The following is a 19,285-nucleotide window of genomic DNA, read 5'->3' on the forward strand; positions in this document are numbered from 1 at the left end:
ATTTACTTTTTTTTTTTTCACTTTTTCATTGTTTGTTTAAGATACTAAAAATATATACTAATATGCAGCAGCTTTTGGAAAAATGCTTAGCATTTAATAGTCAAAAAAACCCTTTCACTGAGTATAAGGATATTGGTAGAATTTTTGTAGAAAATGCTCTCTTTTTTTTTGAGAAAACAGTGGGGGTTTTAATTTAGAAATTAAATAAATAGTGCTCACACTTCCAAAAATCTATGCCTTTAAGAAACTTCTATTAGTGAAAAACAAATGGCGTTGATCTATCTTCATTTAGGGTGGAAAAACACTGCTGTATTTATGTTAGCATTTCTAGTGCACAATGAAACATTTAAGAATGAACAGTAGGTTTCTCTTTTGAGCAAGACCTGAATGCAATTGAAGGGCAGAATTTTTGTATTAATAAGTGTCAATGAAGAGTTACTGCTGTAAAACAAAACAAAATGTATGTATTTTAAATTATCACCAGCACTGGAATATCGAACACCATTAAAATGCAGCCCTTTATTGCTCTTTAAATTTGGGTAAATAAAAAAAAAAAAAAATTCCATCCCAATGATATTCAAGGATTAACTAGAGCTTTCCTGCAAGAAATAGTTTTGTGGGTTTATCTGAAATTATGATGGTTAAAATGCAGGACCTTTATGACCTGCTCAATGGCAGGTTTACATTGAAACTGTTATAAATTATTACAGAGGTGAAGCCAATCTAAACAGTCCAACATAAATATATCTGCAGACATACTGGCTACTACATATTCTAAACACTGTCTGTATATGAATAAACAGAGCTTTCTAAATCATTTAAGAAAATGTATTTATTCATAAAATCAATAATATTTATTTTTGTGTTTGACAAAAAAGGTCTATTATATCTAACTTATTGGAGCTTGAAACCATTTTTTTAATGGATTCTTAGGTGGTTTTCCTACATCTGATAATGGTTGAGAATTTCATTGTGAAGTCTGTGACTGTTTCTGATAGTTTTTGTATTTGACTAATCCTTATCTGTTTAAATTGTTATTTCATTAAATTTCACAAGTTAAACATTTGAGCAAACACAGTGTACAGGGCTACGTTTATTCGGTGCTGTGTCGACTAAAACTTTTATCAGACCATAAGACAGACATAGGTAATACTGGAAAACAAATCCATATTTGTGTGCTTCTACTTTCTTATTCATTTGGAACAGCAATAAAAATACATATTTCAGTTCATACTATTATAATAAGCAGCATTTGTGGCAGGAAAGGAAATGTGAGATGTTAACACATGGCCAGACCCTGGATATTGCATTTATATGCATGAAACCATACAGGAAAAATTGCAGACTCAAATAAAGTTATGTATAATAACACTGCTTGTGTTGCTTCTTAATTTCATACAATATTAAAAATATTATATCACATTAAAATTCCTCCTGCCAGCTTTCCAAGAAGATTCCCAAAGTGCTTTGCAAGAGACAAACTCCGTGGTATGTTAAAGATTAAAAAAAAAAAAAAAAAGCACATTACATATGCGAAATAGTGTCCCTGAAAAACCAGCTGTAAAACTAGAAAATGGGAAGTGAGAAAGGCAAAGTCCTAAGATCTGCTGCACTGAATCTTGCTGTTGGATTGGAGGAACCTGCCAGAAACACAAAGACAACTGTGAAATAATATAAATGCCAGTTTCTTCCCCTAATTTCTGTCATTTAAAAATTGAGTTATACCTAGAAGCCTGAAGTTAAATGTATCCTTTGAAAGTTGGGGAGGGTTTAATTATTGCAATTTTGTGTTGTCTTTCTTTGTTTACTGTATAAATACCCTGTACTTGTATATAATGTTCCTAGCTGCAGCTTTGCTACCTATCTCCAAAACTTCCTTTAGAAAACTTCCACTATGTACTTGCTGCACTATACTAAACAAATAAATGAAAATAAATTTAAGCACCCTTTTTAATCTGAGAATTATGCAACCATCTATTTCAATAATTCATGTCCCATATACTTCTAAGTTCCCATTTACACTTCACCATGTAAATAAGAGACATGACAGTTCCAGGGGCCTGGCTATCCATGCCAGCAGGAGCTGGTAGCTCTGTTCTTGAAGCTTTCATATAATGCCTCTGGTCATTCCCACTTAGGAGCTCCCCCATGGATGCTGTTGAATGTTTGTGGGGAAAAGAGTTTGATGGAGTTGCAAAAGCACTAAGTAAGATTACTTTTTTTTTCCCCCCCCATAATTTGCTGGTTAGCAAGGAAAGGTCTGAGGAAGGTAACAGTTCTTTTGGGGCTAAACTGCAATCCCTGAAGAATTGATGGATAAAGTATGTTTGAGGTTAGATTTTCTTTGCTAACACAAAGCGGTTACAGGTAAGCTATAAGACTTAGGGAGCAGGAAAGAACTGTTTTAAATAGGAAGGAGTCCTTTCCCTCCAGACCCACACTGCAGAATCTGGATCCTGATCTGAATCTCCTCCCTCCAGATGTCTCGTGTTTCTACCCAGGTCCCTCAGCCAGGGTGGTAAGTCTGGGAGAGTCCCAAGACAGGGACGCAGCAGCAGAGCTGGCTCCATCACTTCCCAAACATCCTGCTCTACCTGGAAGTGCAGCACAGCCCTTGGATTTGATAAAATGATTAAATAAAAATGTGATTATAGTGGATATTTGCCAGCCCACAATCTCTGGAAGTATCAGCAAGCCAGGAGAGTCCAGCTATTTCATACTGCTGACGGGAGGCAGCTCCTGCTGGCTCCAGACAAAGCCCCTGCCAGGCAAGGGGACAGAGCAACCCTCCGGACGGCAGCAGGGACGGGATGCTCCGGCTTTCAGCGGCTGTGATAAGTGGGGTGCTGAGCCATGAGTCACTGCTGGCTTCCCTTGCTACTGTAAGCACGGCTTCTTCAGGAAGCTGCCTTCTAAGATAGCACTGGCCATAGAATAAACAACTGACAGCCTTCCTGCAGTTCTCACTCACTACTTCATTCCTGCTGACGGGAAAAGAAATTGCAACTGGTGCTGGTAGGGGGAAAAAGGTGATTCATTTTAATGCAAGCTAACACAAGAAAAGAGTAAAGGAGGGGGAAGACATGAAATAAAAAGATAAAACTAATAAGGAGCTGCTTGTAGTGAAGAGATTGAATTCAGCTGAAAAAGATGGATTGGTGTTTAATGAAAAGAGCAGTAATCACAATCGATTGAAATGAAAAGCAATCGTAAAGGAATTGTATTTCCAAGTAACAAGATAAGTAATCAAAATTAATTGGAATAAAAAGTAATCTGAAAGGAATTGCATTTCCAAATACCAACGTTCTCTGTTTAATTAGTTCATAATGTAGATGGCAAAATATAAAAAGGTCCCTTCAAGGGAGAAAGAACATTTTTTTACAAATGATAAACAGCAAGAAAAGCAAACAAAAAGCAAAATTAAGAACATTCAGAGGGAATAAGCAATCTTTTATAAAGAAATAAGATGAACATACAAAGAAAATTTAAGCAAAAATAAAATTGTGGTTTTATCTACTCTCTAAGATTTTTTCTTAAAGGTGTGTTGCAAATTGCATGTGTTCTTAAACTATTCATGATGCTAATTTAATGATTAGCTCCCTGTCACAGATACCATGGGAGTGTGCTCTCCATTCCATGCAGAAGTTGTGGTGTTCCCACAGCTGGACAATTGTAATTCTAACAATCAGATTTCCAAGAGCCAGTTATGTGTGGAATTGATCCCTTCCCTGTCAATGTAGAATTATGCAGATTATGAGATAGGAAGGATATGTACTTTAAATGCTAAAAACTCTTTTGTTCATATTTCTGTCGCTGCTGTGCTGTTTGGTACTTTTTCCTTACACTGCTACGCTGCCTTCTAACCTCAGCTCAGAGATTACAGCAGAGTGTTAACAAACTTCAAACTTGTGTCCATGGCTTCAATGATAGGAACAGGATTTAAACAACCTACGCTTTTCACCAACTGCAAAAGATAATTACTTTTCCCTCCCAATGAAGTGTTGCATAGCTTAAACATTCTCTGATAGGAAAAAAAAATAATAAAATTGTCCAAAAACTAAGTCTGAAAGTGAGCCAAGTGCAGGCTGGCAGTGTAAATGCTCGTTTGTCATTTCAGGGGAGTGTTAACTCCAGCACCTGGTTACAGCTATTTAAATGTCATCAAGGCAATTTTGTCATGGCTGATTAAAGGTAATTAAAATCAACTGTTAATAATTTTAAGTTTCTTTTTGGAAATTTTAGGGGGAAAAATTAGATTTTCTGTAAGATTTAGTGGCCAAGCAAGTTTTGGTTGGATGTTTTTGGTAAATGAAACACTTCTATGTATTCATTCCCACTTTGTTATTTCTGCTTCTTCCTCTCTTTCTTTTCACTTTATCTCTCATTCTCTACAATGACCAATGCACCTTTTTTTTTTTTCAGATCACCACTACAGAGATCAACACGGTGTGGCTCCACATCACAGAATGATTTGAGTTTGATTTAGCAGGCATGCAAAGAAGAGAAATCCAGAGCATTCTTTTTCTTATATGCTCTCGAGTGGAAATTATACTTTAATGAAGGGAAATACTAGCACTAAAGTATTGAGAAAGATTTTTGTTTGTTTGGAGTATTGTTTATTTGTTTGTTTTTCAGCAATATCCCTTTTGATAAAGCAGCAGGATCAGCTAAAGGTGAAGGGAACAATGTTTCCTGACCCCTGAAGTATTAGCAAGCATGATCCATTCGAACAGTATTTCAGTTACTGGTGTTGAATGCACACCCTTTTCTTCTCCACACATCTGCCTCAATAATATTTAATCACTTTACACAAATAAAAATTAGATTATTTAGAAACAAAATCTCTGTCAGCCCCATCAATGAGCAGAACTCCTCCCCTCAACACTGGAGCAGATAATTTCAAAGGCATATCCGAGAAAAAGTTATGCACTGCCACAGCAAACCATTACAGAATCACAGAATCAGCCAGGCTGGAAGAGACCTCCAAGATCATTAAGTCAAATCAATCACCCAACCCTATCTAATCAACTAGACCATGGCACTAAGTGCCTCATCCAGTCTCCTCTTAAACACCTCTAGTGACGTTGACCTCACCACCTCCCTGGGCATCTAGTGCTGGCCACCCCTCCTCACAGCATGTGATCTCTGTGTCAAGTTATACTTACAGATGCTCCTTGGGTGATTTTAGATTAGTTTGCATGATTACAGCATAGTTGCATCATGAAGACCCTGAACAGAGAATAATATTTAGACATCCAGGAATTATTGCAATCAGACTGCGCTTTCTTTTTCATGTTCTTTGTTGAGAGGAGGAACTAGGTAGGTGGCCTCAGCAATAAGTAATAGATCTCTGCTTTCCTTGACTAGAGAATCTGGTAATTTGAAGTCTTCAATATCTAATTTGCTTTAAGGGAAAACAAAGTGTTAGTTCTTCTGGAATGAGTGAGATTATGCTGGCTCTGGTATTTTTATTTCTTGTTTCTGTATCCAGGAGCAACAGACATCAATGCACCTGCTGTACATGTGCATATTCCCATCAAGGACTAATAATATCTGATATTCCTCACATTCAGTCTGTGGACCTGTCTTCTAGTTTAACTTTTCCAAATCAGAACTTCATTTTGCCTAATATGCTCCCCATGACTATGCAGTTAGAAGTGTAAATGAAAGATGGGAAAGACTAAGAAGTCTAGATTTCTAAAAGCTTTTGAGATACTAGTTCTTTGATGTCAAATGAAGTATGAAAATTCTACCCTCAGTTGCCTATCAATATTAGTGTTTGAGCTTTTAGCCTGTAGCTGGTGTCAGAACTGTTAACGTCCAAAAACAAAAAAATCAGAAACCTTGATTTTGTCTGTCCAGAATGATCCATCAGCCTTCACAAGTTCTTCAGTTATCTCAGATAATTTCTGCAGTCTAGTTAAAGGCAAATTCTAGAAATCAAAATCTAAGAATCTGAATCGTTGAGAGGTTCATCTAATTCAGCTAAACCAATAGCATTGAGTCACTGTCTATTTATCTGAATATGGAATAGGAAAGTCAATTTTAGAGAGGAGAGAACAGAGAAAACCAAGCTATAATGGTTGAGAAATCAGTGAAGAGTAGAAATGCATTTTCCTTCTATTTCAGTAGTTAGAACCATATAGAATTATGCCACAGTACAATAAATGGAAGGAAAAATATATAGAAAGAGAAAACCATCTTCAAACCAGACATGCATTTCCAGTGTGATGGATATTTTCAGGGAAGACCAAGGATTACCCAATATGCAGCCCCACACTGAAATTGCTGCTTTACACATCTTCCTTACAGACCATACCCTAAATTACCCTTCCACTTCAGCACCAGTTCAGCCAGCATTTTAGACAGACTTCCCCTGGCACACTTCCGTCACCACAGGGTTATTGAAATGGCACTCAAATCTGGTCCACTGCTTTAGGCATTTTACTGAGTCTGTGTGCAATTACTCCTGAGATGCATTTCTGCATGATCTGCAGCTCCAGACCGACTGTGTTCCTGCCATTAGAAGAACTGGCCTCAGTCTTTAGTATCACAAAGCACATTGCAGACTCGTTGTGAAGCCCTGATCAAATTATTGTGCTACCACAGTAATTTCCATTTTATTCATTAATCAAGACATATTACAATTATTACAGTAATTTAGAGCTATATAATATTTGAATTTAGCAATATTTCTTTGGGTGTTATATTGATACATCAATAAACAATGAATTTTTTTCTGTACAGACCTGATAGTTAATGGTGCTTTTCAGAGGTAAGCCTTTTGGTTCACATAATACTGCATTTTGGGCTACTTTCAAAATTCACTTTTCTACCAAACCTACAAAGCTTTTGCAATGGTCACAATATATGCATTTTAGGAGCAGAAACAATTGTCAGGTCTGTACAGGTTATAAGTCTGACCAATATCCCAAAGTGACATTCTGAGAAATATGCAAATGATTTTTTTCAAGTTATTTTAGAAATAATGGTATTTGACTCAGGAAGTTTACATTAAATACAATCTACAGTGGAGTTACAGTGAGAACTTCACTTTGGCTGATGGATGATAAGAATAAAGTCCTCCCCAGATGAATTGAGCCTTGTGTATATATCCACAAGCTATGCTCAGACAGTTTATTTCACATAAAATTCCTACATAATGCATGGTTTCATCTAACACTGATCCCAATCCAGTTGGATCCTAGATTATCAGGCTGGATTTTTCAGCTGAAAAAATACAGCAGTAATGTTTACAAATATTGACTTCAGTTCAGGCTCTTGGAACTTAAACATGTGACATGATATCCAGAGATAACTTTGGAGGCAGAGCTTCTTTCTGGACAGTTTAGAGTTGGTATTTCTGCAGAGTATTTGACATTTTGTAAAAATGCTGATTTGTGGCAGAATGGGCAAATGTTGTTCATAAAGTGAACATTAATATTCATGAAATGGAGAATGTCTGAAAAGATATCCTCCAGAGTGGGAAAAACCAGATGTGGTGGTGTTAAAGTATTTCACTTCAGGTCCAAAGTGCTCCTGAGTGAGAGAGATTTTCATAGGAAAAAAAATTAAAATAAAAAAGGCTTCAAATTACCAGAGTGATTCTGGTGTAAATTTTAGTCAATTCAAGCAAAGGTAATGCCATTGTGAATCTATTGTTAAATTTGACCCAAAGGCTACAAAGATTAGACACAAAACAAGAGTAATGAAAGTTGTAAGTAGACTTTAAACAGTTGTTCTCCCAGCTTGATTTAGGAGGTTGGCTTAGCTGAACCCTAATATACAGACTTCCGTTTGCCATGAAGCCTGAGGGCTGTGATTCAGTGAGGTTTGTTCAGTTTATCAGTGGACAGTAAACACTGTTTATGAAAACAAACATAAGGAACTCTTCTGCAATTTATGAACACATAATGGAACTTGTGAGTGAATCTCTTGCTTCTTGGCAAATGGAATATGTGGCACAAAGATAACCTTCATTTCTCCCATCTCTATAGAGTTTACTTAGAGTTTGCTGAGAACAGGAAAAGTCATACAGGATTTGGGGTCTATTCTTTTTCTTTTTAAAAATTTGTTCTTTTTATTTTAAAACAATATTCTGCTTTACTGCTCAAAAATGCAGTATAATGCATTGTATAATTATATAGTGGTATGGAGGGTTGGTATTCCTTTGACTGCATCTCTGTATGGGAGAATTGCATATGGGGGTGTCAAGCAGTAACAGGCTGCATGCAGTTATCAAAAGTGTATGCACATTTCATTGCCTCATCCTTGTCCTTTTCACAAATCTACTGAGCTCAGTTTTTCTATACACTCAGTGCTACTTTCCACCACCTCACATGCTCTCTATCTCCATCCATCACCTTTCCTTACCTTCAACAACATTGCCTGCATTGTAAGAGTCATGCATGGTCTGAGGCCAGAAACAGTCCCTCCAGCATGCTGGCTGTAAACACTGTGTGAAGATTTAAAGAAGGTTTAGAACTGGGAAACAAGAAAGTTTAGGAACATTTAGGAATATTTCCATTTCACAGAGAAAACAGATGTGAGGATAAAGAGAGACCAAAGCAGAACACTGAATGGGGCAGAAAAACTGCATGGGCAAGTGCTGTTCATCTTTGTTTCCAGCTTAAATGGAGAATGGCAGTTGGAGAAAATGGAATAAACCACACAGAATAAAGGAAATTCTTTTTCAAGAAATCCACAATTGTATAATTTGATTGCCAGAAAATATCACTCAGGACATTGGCTTACCAAGATTCAAAATACATGAATAATAAGAATATTAAATTATAGTGTTCAGCTGGAAGCAAGAACAAGGATCCATTGAAACCTCCACAAAAATTTCCTGCAGAGAAAAAAAATCATGCTTAAAGTGTCTTCTTTCTAAAATTTTCTGCTTTTTACAAGAAAAGTTAAAACTTCCAAACCAAAAGAAGAGATTAATAGACATATTTGGTAACTTAAAAAAAAATATTTTAACAGAAATAGAAATTTTCTTTGTATAAAACACATTTCATCTGTGGAATATCAATTTTCTCATTGTAAAGCAAAGGGCAGCCAGTATGTGATTGGGTTAAGGATAAGCAGGACAGATTTCATGTCTGTCTGTTGCAAACTTGTCCCCAGCAGCTGAACACTATCAGAAATCAGACTGTGGACCACTGAGCTGCTTCAGCACCATAGTTCCCATGCTCTGTATTTAGAAAGTCTCCTATGATTTAAACATGCTCTGACTTCTATGCAAAAATTACAATATATTGCACATATTTTTCTAACATACACATTTTGGGTTACAATCAAACAAATTTCAACTCCCTACCTAAATATCTAATGGTCTTTTGTTATCATTTACAGGAAGAGATGTTGCCTTCCTCTGGTACCTGCACAAATGGAGCTGAAAAAAAGTCCCTACAGAGTTTGTGAAATGTTAGACTTGTATTCTCCATGGCTCATCCATCCCTTTATATACTTCCAAAACTGTGCAGAAGGATAGGATTTCTTTTTCTTCATTTAGTGAGCAAAACTCTTCACACATTTAGAGCAATAATTTGTTAGAAAAAGTTAGTTCTTTTTTTTTTTTCTGTAAAAATGTAAATTTATAAGGTAGTACAGCGGAGCTTACTATGCTCAGGAGAGTTAGAACATATTTTTATACAAGAAAACTACCTGAGGTTTGGGGAGAGCAATATTTTCCACATTATTTGGTACAGTAGGACTAGCAAAATCAGGGAATTTGTGTTTTATGAGTTTAAACAAAACTCAAAGTTACATAATCATGTTAAATATCACCCTCTGTTCAGTAGGGTGATTCTGGTAAAAGGGTTTATCAACTATAACTTTGAACTTGTGGGTTCTCCTAAACCTTTATAAACTAAGAACCTGATTCAGGAAGAATAGCTGGTTACAGCTTTGGGGAACCCCTTTAAACTTCTTTTCTTTAGGGGGAAAAAAAATCATATACCCTATGTATTGATCGGCTATTTTGCAAACTAAAATCTCAAAGGAGTATCAAAAACATAAATTACATTTCAGTGAATTAGGGAAACAGTTCATGCATTTTAAAATTGTTTGCTGTACAAGACAAAAATATATCTTTAAGCCATGAAACTTTCAAGTGCCTGCTTAAATTGCTTATGCAGCTTTCACTTATGCAAAATCTTAGAGGATTTCTCAAGTGGAGCATGACTCAAAGCTTCTAAGTTGTCAAAGGAATCCTCTTTCCCATTGAATCCTCAAGTTCTGGTATCTCAGATTCTTCAGAGAAAGAATCTTAAATCTGCTCCTAAAATCTCTGACCTGACATATGTGTTTACTCCAGAAGAAAAGTATTTTGTCCTGAATACACTTTCTTGGATGATTTAAAGTTCAGAAAGTACATGTTTTGTCATGTTTTGGTGGCAATCAGTTCTGTCACTCTTTGAATGATAGAGAGTCTTTAATAACTCATAGTGTTCCTTAGCAGTGTTCAAAAATACCAGCCTCAACAAGTAGTGGCTTGAAAGAACATAACAGAGTCCAAGAACTAATTTATGTATAACTGAAATTCAGTTCTGACAATTTTTTTACACTGCTACAAATCAGAACTGTCAATGTGTAGCTGCTATAGCCCTTTCTTACATGTAATATTGATGAAACCTTTAGGAAAAAAAAAAATCCTTACTTGATTTTAAGACCCAGATTGTGCTTGTTGGTTTGTTTGTTTACACTGTATTTAAAATTTAGATTTGGGTATTAAGAAGTCTCTATTAAATTAAAACCGACTGCTTTAATAAACAAATTAATGATTCAGCAGCCACAGGCAGCATTGGCAGTATTTTAGCAAATATTTTGCTGTCACTTAAAATAGTAAAGGAGAAAAAAATATTTTTTTCTTTTTCCCTAAAAAAAAAAAAAACCAAAACAAAAAAATCCCCACCCAAAACAACAACCACAAAACGAACAAAAAAAAAAGAAATTAAATGGGGGGAAAAGGTATCTATATCAATAAGTGTCTTAAAATATCATAATAATGCAAAGTTTCTGAGGAAAAAAAAAGTGCATTTCAGCCTGACATACAGCTCCACATAAGTTACCAGAAACAGATTTGTCTAGTGAATTTCAGGCTAAATATATTAAGACATCAATTTTATTGGAGCTAAAGAAAATATTAACTAGGCATATCCTTGTATTCCTTTAAATGCTTTAGAACAGCTGGTCTCAAGATGAACTAACCTAAGGTTTAGAAACAGAATACTGTGACACTTAGACATAAATGGAAAAACAGCACAGTCTGTTTGAGGCTGGGAAACAGACACAGACTTCATATGAACATCCTCATTCAAACAGGCCCAATGTGGTTATCAACTTCAGCTCCAAAGCAAAATTCCACAGCAAAGGATATGCATTCTCCCCTTTCTGTGGATCAATTATTACATACACCAAAATGAAGCACCATGAAAAACCATTAACAGTTTTAATTTATTCTGCCTGTGCTTCCCTAGCTGTTTGGCATGAAGGTTTTTATGAGGACAGAACACATGCTAGAGGGCACAAGAGACCGTTTTGATTGTGCAGTTAAAGGCACCTATTAGAAATATGAAATCATTATTTCTGGAGGATTTGGGACTTTTTTTTTTTTTCTTTCTTTCCTGTGGACAGCTGCTGGCTATAGAACAGAGGCAAATTTAATTCAGGAAAATATCCTAAGTAATGGAGCCAGAGAGGCTAAATCGGAGTGGTAAATATTGCTAAGCCATCATTACTTGCTAAATAGCTATTAGTCATCTCTATTTTTTTACTGCATGCTTAAAGTTCTAAAGAGCCATTGCTTGTGATACCTTCTTAAACAAAACAGAAAAATCTGTCCTCTAAAACCACAGGAGTCTGCAAAGGTAGCCTTGAGAGCCTAGTTTAAATCCCTGAAGCAAAGAATTCCACATTTCAATGATTTAAGTGGAAATAAAATAAAATCCCAGCTCAGATTTTCCTCCAAGAGAACAGGGGTAAAGAAATAAATGCAAAGAGAGAGGGAAGGGCTCACTGTGGAAGAGATAGCATGAGAAAAAGAATTATGAGCGATGTGTAAAACAAACATAAATCCAAACATTCAGGCACAGATACTTCATGACCTAGGACTGCATACACCTCATGCAGTTTATATCTCTGTAGGATTTATCCCAGGATTCAGCAGGTCTGTTTGTCCATATATTTCTTGCTGCAGATAGGGTATTGTAACTTTCATACTTGATACTGTGGTTTGTTTTTTTTTCCAGAAAGAGGGAGCATAGTCTTGTTTGAAATATTTGTCTCTGTGCAACCAGGAATAAATAGAAATATCCAGGTAACTAACCTTTGGTGGGCAAAAAAATCTGAAAGGACAATTAAAGGAGAACTAGTTGGTGTCCTGTGTGCATAACTAGTTTGTGTTTCTTGTATTTATAGTTTGAGAAACCCATTACACCCAGAAGCAATCAGTATTATTTGAGAAGAAATAAGATTGCTATAGGTCGGCTGGAAGATGGAGAAAAAGTCTAAGAATGATGCTTGCCATCAAAAGGAGAAAATCTGTCCTGTTAGTGAACTTCTGGCTTCTGACAGATGACAAGAATCACATGGAGTGTGTCTTTGCTAGCAGCAAAAATAATAACTGGACATATCAGATTTCTCTTTATCCCAAGTACATCTCAAAAGGGACTAAGGGACTTCTAATTACAAGTCCAAACGAGATGCAGGATACAAGGATTCAGAAAGCCTGACTAAGCATTCAGGGTATTCAAACTGAGGGGTAAAGGATCAAACTTGTCCCTTAAAAGAGAGAGAATAAAAGCAGAAAAAGCACAACTCTTGCTGTAATTCTGGTAAGTAACAACCAGAGAGATGCCTGCTGTGAGTTCTGAGAAAATCCCAGTGATACATGCAGCATGATGCAGACTACAAAATGACTTCTCAAAGACCAAGATGAAAAATTAAGTGTACTTGCTAAAATATGAGTTAGAGTATGATGGACATGATGAATAGGTGTTAAAAGCAAGTTTTCTTTCTTCTTAAGGAAAGCACACATCTAAACACATGTGAACACATGCATTATTGCACATGGTCAAGGAGTGTGCAAAAAAAGAACATCGTGGTGGCCTTGGTGAGTCAGACATTGACAGCTCTGCTATCTGAGGTTAGGGGAGGTGAATCGTAGAAGTTCTCACAGTAAGAGAGTTTTGAAGGTAAAGTTAACCCACTTAGAGAGATGAGAATCCAGGCTGCAAGCTCATAACCAATCCAACATCGTGTGAAACTCCAGTAACACAGAAACAATGTGTTGTAGTGACCTATTTACTTAGAGTTCATTATTCAGCTGCCAGACCTCCCTGGACTGTCTTGATAGAGCTCCAGATGGAATGTGTATCCCAGCCAAGAGGCAAACTGAGCTGTGACTTCAGCTGTTAGCTGGATGGTTTTGTCTGGGGAAGAATTGTTCCCTGTCATTGAAAGGCACCTAAACAGGAGGCTGAGATTCTGTAAGCAATGATGTAATATGGTGTGAGAAATACTCCTGTGACATAGTGACTGCTCTGATTATAATGATGTACTTCATTGCTACTTGACCATCTTCTGTCTTCAACCAACCCACAGATGCACTGCAAAAAAGTTAAAAAAAAAGGAAATCCACTTTTTTTTATATTAAAACATGCACAAAAAGAAAGTTGCCATCATAAAAACCCTTTGTTTTTTTTGCCAGGAGTAAAGACGAAGATGAAGAATTTTTGTCAATCACAGACAAATTATGTTATAGTAAAGAAACCAGTTTATTGTGCTGTGCTTTGATATAGTTTAAGCATGGAAGGGCTACTTATATTCCCTGTGGTCTGAAATCAATACACTGAATAACATCTCAGGCAAGTTTAAGCTCTGCCATCATTCAGAGAAGAGTATAAAAGAGCACCCTGAAGCCACAATTGCTGTGGGCACCTCTAAGGAGTGCAGAATGCACATTTCAAATTGTATTTCAAATTGTATTTGAAATATTTCAAATTGTATTTCAAATTGTATTTGAAATATTTCAAATTGTATTTGAAATTTCACCTCACAGAAGGCAGCTGGGGTGACACAATATTCAAAGGCAATTAAAAACCAAATTAACAATCAAAAGTCTGCAACAACATTTGAGACAATCATTTAAAAATTACAAGCCAGGAAAGAATGAAACAGAACAAACCAACAGAGACACCAGAAGAAAGTGAGAGGTGTTCATCCATGTATGAATGGCTCTCTACAAACACATTTTGTGGCCAAACACAGGGGATGGCTTTTTTGTGTGTGTGTGTGCAGATGTATGAGAAATAAAAAAAAAAAAAAAAAACGACAAAAACAACAGCCAAGCAACCTTTTCCTATTCCCTAATTGTATCTTAGAAGACATCCTCCTCCCATTTCTTTCCCTTGCAACGTATTTCTAAATGATGAACACAGGCCCTGCCCTTCTGCCCATGCCCTTAAAGCAGGCAAACGACACCACTGTGGTGAACTGATGTTTCCTATTCCATGAGATGTAAAACACCAAACCAGCTGAAAAACTTTTTAAACTTAATACTGGCCTAAAAAAAGAAAGAGTTATTAACCTGCTCACTTAAACTGGGTATTAAAAGACAAATTCTATGTGTTAGAGGAGGATCTGGACCCTTGCAACACAGACAGCATTAAAATATTTTGATTTTTAAGATGTTTAACCAGGGTAGGATTGGGATTTTATGGTTGCTTAGCATATAGAGGGCTGAATGCTTGATGTCTGTGCCAGCATTCTGCTATGTAGGTCTGTGTTCCTATGCTGTACTTAACATCTTTTTTTCTCAGCCCTGGAATTGTTTTCCTCTTAAAGATGGAAATATCCAGCAGCGCTCTCATAACATTTATAAGGAGCTGCTATGTATCAAAGGTCTGGAAATCTAACTTGAAATAAAATGCAGCTCAAATATATTACTTAAGATGATAATTTACTCATTTGAAGTGAAGTATGATTCTCAACTGAGCAAAGTTTGGGCATCTGTCTTTTAAAAGTGAGAAGAATGTTATGTGGTCTCCTCAAAGCTCCCATATTAACACAGACGGGTTGACATTTTGAGGTAAAACATGTACATGTATTTGTGTTCTTTATTTATCTGTTTAGACTTTTTTTCCTTACTGGTGCCTTTCAGATTCTCTGGGTATATTAAACCCATTAAAAGTACAGATTTTAAACAAAACACATCAAAAGAATCATAAAAAAGACAAGCCTCTTAGAAAAATCTCCTAAAATACATGAGACATTGTAAAATTGTGCAAGAAAATCATAGGAGGCCAGGAAAAATATTTTATTTCCCTGGGAAAGTGAAATCTTGGATTACCTGTTGCTTACATTGCTGAAGCACTGAACACTAGTCTGAATTTTAATTATGATAATTAACATAACTTTGCATTCACATTGGTCATACCTTCCTTACTGGGAGTCTAACAGTACTGATTAATCTGATGGCAAATTTCCAGGTGACTTCAGTGGGACCAAGATAAAAACTCACAGTCACTGCCACCTCCTTGGCTTGTGTATGAACATCTGGAAGATTGTAACGTTCTGATGTGAATGTGACACAAAATTGTACAACCCCACATCTAATAACCAAATTCAGTAGTTTGGTATCATGTGTTGGAATGTGTGTGTGTGTGTGTTGGCAGAGGGAGGAGAAGCACTTAACTATAGTAATGCTCAGTGCAAATTAAACCAGTTGTATTTAAACCCAGACATTTCACCCAGGTCCCTCATGTCTAACAATACTTTTTTGACAGGTCGATATTAGTGGAAATTCAGGGAAGAATTAGTTCCAACAATCTAAAAACAGAGCAAGAAACACACAAGAAGAGTCTGTTAAGTAAAGCCCAGGTGGAAAATGAGTCTGGACTTTATAGCTACAAATAGGAAGACATACCAAATATGATATGAAAGTCATATTTGAATATCAGGTTTTAAAATCCCAGCCTGGATTGTCTCTTGGTTACCAATCCTGGAGAGAAATATATAGTTACATTTCATTACAATGCTAGTCAGCAGAGCTACATCTCCAAAAAAGAATTAAGTCCCTTCTCTCTCACACACACGGGTTTGTGGTTCATGAAGAAAGAAATCAAGCCATTACAAGATCTTGCTCTTACTCTCTGAAAGATATTGCAGTGACCTGGCTACATCAAGACCTTCTTGGTTTGTTTCTGTTCATGGTAATGGGAGAAATTCCTAACCCAATAAAGGATATAGGCTTCTTACCTGCAGATACTGATATTTGCAATGCCTTCACATGTAGCTCTGACCATCCTACTCCTTTCCCCAAGACAAAACAAATTCAGACCTTGCTAGCTTAAATGTAAACTCTAAAACGTTCCTCTTCACAAAAAATCTTCCACTGAGAATATTCCCAGAAGAAAAAGAAAGGGACTTCTGAAAATTCTGATGTGGAAACCACCATGGGAAGGAAAATAGAAATGTGAAAATTGAAGTCATACTGGTGTTTATGCTTGGAATATATACTATGCAATGAGGGAAAAAGAAAGTCATGCAGAACAGTATCTATTTGAACAAATACTTCTATACCACTAGAAGTGGAAGGAGCTACAGGTTTTGTGGTTGACATGCAATTTTAAAGTGCATAAATTAAGACAGGGCTCCTGATTATAGTCTAAAAACGTTTGAATTAAATTCCTTAGAGTGAATCAGTGTCTGTCAGACTACCCAAATGAAAGACTGGTTTAGTGCTGGTGAAATAGAAAAAACAATGTTTGTTCCTTCCTGTCCTTATCAGTTTTCCTTGCATATTACAGCACCTAAAATCTTCAAGACTGAAACAAAGCAAAATCCTTCCACAAGCTATAAAAACTGAACAGCTACTGTATAATTAAATCTTTCTCCTTCCCACTTTGATGCTCTGATTTCCTTGTAAATAGTAGGCTGCTTTTCTTACTTAAATAACAAAAGAATTCTACATACTTAATGCATTCTGGGAAACCTCCCATGTGGATCTGTGTTTTTGTGGGTATATGATGAAAGGTAGGCTGGAACATATTATGGATTTATCAGAAACCCAGAGGGGTAGTGTGAAAACCAAAAGGAGGAATCCAAGGCAGGTGCAAATGCAATGTACAGTGGTTTGCTTTTGAGATCTTTACTTATTCTTTGTTTAAAACTACAGATCTTGGAAAGGAGACAAAATCAGGAGATGTATCAAGGAAAGCTGAAAATAACCTTTATATCAGTTTGCTTTTTAATCATCAGCAAGAAGTGAAGTCTCCTCCTTGTATTACCTTCATTTGTAATGATCTTCTCTTAAACCCAAATCCAATATCCCCCAAGAACATACTGTAGCCATTATAGAACCATGGACAACTACAAATGTTTCCATAAAGCAAATTAGCACTGAACAGGACTACTGACAGTAACCACTCAGATGAGAGAATAAACAGCTTTACTCCATCATTTGACTTTGACTTGTGATTCTGGATGTGCCCAGAAGGGCAAATGCTGCATTTCCAGTGGTACAAGATGACACAGGACAGACTTATTGTCAGTAAAGCAGCTCTGAATCCATCCCCACCTTAGTGCCTAAACAGTAAACTTTGCCATATCCCTACTCAACCTGTTTTTACTATCTCTTTAACTAACCCTTACATCTCAAGACAGTGGAGGAATTTCTGGTTCATTTGTAAGCCCACAAAATAACACTGTATCCTGAAAGCAAGGAAAACACAAAAGGAAGACCCTAAGAACCATCAGGGATAAGAGTGAAAGAATTTAATTTATCAAGGCTGGGAAAGGAAGGAGGCCAGAGTCAGCCAAAGCATACAGGAAAGGGTAACACCTGGTCACTGACAGTAACTAGGAACTAACAAGCTGCTAAATGCAACAACACTTTAACTTCAGGAATCATTGTATAAAAAGACCAAATGATTTATAAATGGAGCAACCGATCCTCAGAGGAATTCTCCTTCCAGCTATCAAATGGTGACGATTTAGGTTTACAATTGCCTTAAAATTCTTCTCTTACAACACCAATTTTGTTGCTATTAAAAATGTAGCACTGAAGTTTAGTTGCTTTTCTTATGCAAACAGCTTTTGAAAGAGAGGCAGAGATGCAAAACTTCAGTGCTTTCTTCCAAAAAAAAAAAAAAAAAAAGTGTTGAAATGTGTTTTAAGTTTGCCTTCAGATCCTACATTAATGTAAGTGTTACCAAGTAAGAAACAGACTGTTACTTTGGAAACCAACACAGACTTATCACTGGGTGTTCAATTCAATACCTATTAATGCTTATACATATGGTATTAATTCTGCATTAATTCTGTCAAAAATGATATCATACTCCAAACGTCCAAATTATGACATCACTAAAACAACTTTGCTCTTCATGGGTTTGGAGCATGACTGTGCCAGAGCTGAGTAGAATTTATTCATGCAGCTGATTCTGACAAGTTTGGTTTAATTAGTTCATGCCCTCATAATGAACAAGAGACTGTGTTTTTGAAGATTTGCCAGAATGGTTTCTATTCTCTTCAACTTAAGTGCCAAATGCGTGCACTTCTTTATACTATTTATACCTTTGCCTATAATTACTGTTCCCTAAGGTGTGATTGTCCTATTTCATAAGAGTTTGTGCAGCTGCCAACATGAAGATGTAAATAAATTGTAATACCGTTGCTATGAGGTGTAAAAATCCCACAGCTCATATCCAGACCCTTGTATAATAAACTCAAGTAAACATTCCATTTCCTGTAAGCGATTGTGGTTTGTGACTAGATTTAAAAAAAGCAGTGCAGTAAGTCATCACTTTTTTAATGATTTGCTGAAAACAAAGCCATGTAAGCATGAAACAAAAAACAGCTATGGACAAACATTTTTTTTCCCTTTTATGAAGGAGAAATAGCTGCATGAAAGTTGTGTGGTTCAGTGTTACTTGAAAATGATTGGAAGCTGATCTCATTTCCATGCACTGAGGAAAATCTTGAGATGTAGCTGAAATGTTAAAAGCAGAGTACAAAACTTTGACATAAAAGTGGGTTGAAGGTCACCTCTGCACTATTTTGAACTTACTGCAACCTTTGCAGAGATACTCTCAACTCCTTGTATTTTTTAACATTCTGTAGCTTTGTGTCTTAAGACTTGAACGTTACGGCCAGAGTTGAACATGGCAAAGATTTTTTTCTGATCCATCCTTCCAATGTGGTGGAAGGGTCTTTCATCCAGCACCGTTGATACTTATCAAACATAGAGGATCCCCCTCACAGACCAGGCAAACTGCTG

The sequence above is a fragment of the Indicator indicator genome, chromosome 23 (assembly GCF_027791375.1).
Source record: "Indicator indicator isolate 239-I01 chromosome 23, UM_Iind_1.1, whole genome shotgun sequence".
In the NCBI taxonomy this organism is placed as follows: domain Eukaryota; kingdom Metazoa; phylum Chordata; class Aves; order Piciformes; family Indicatoridae; genus Indicator; species Indicator indicator.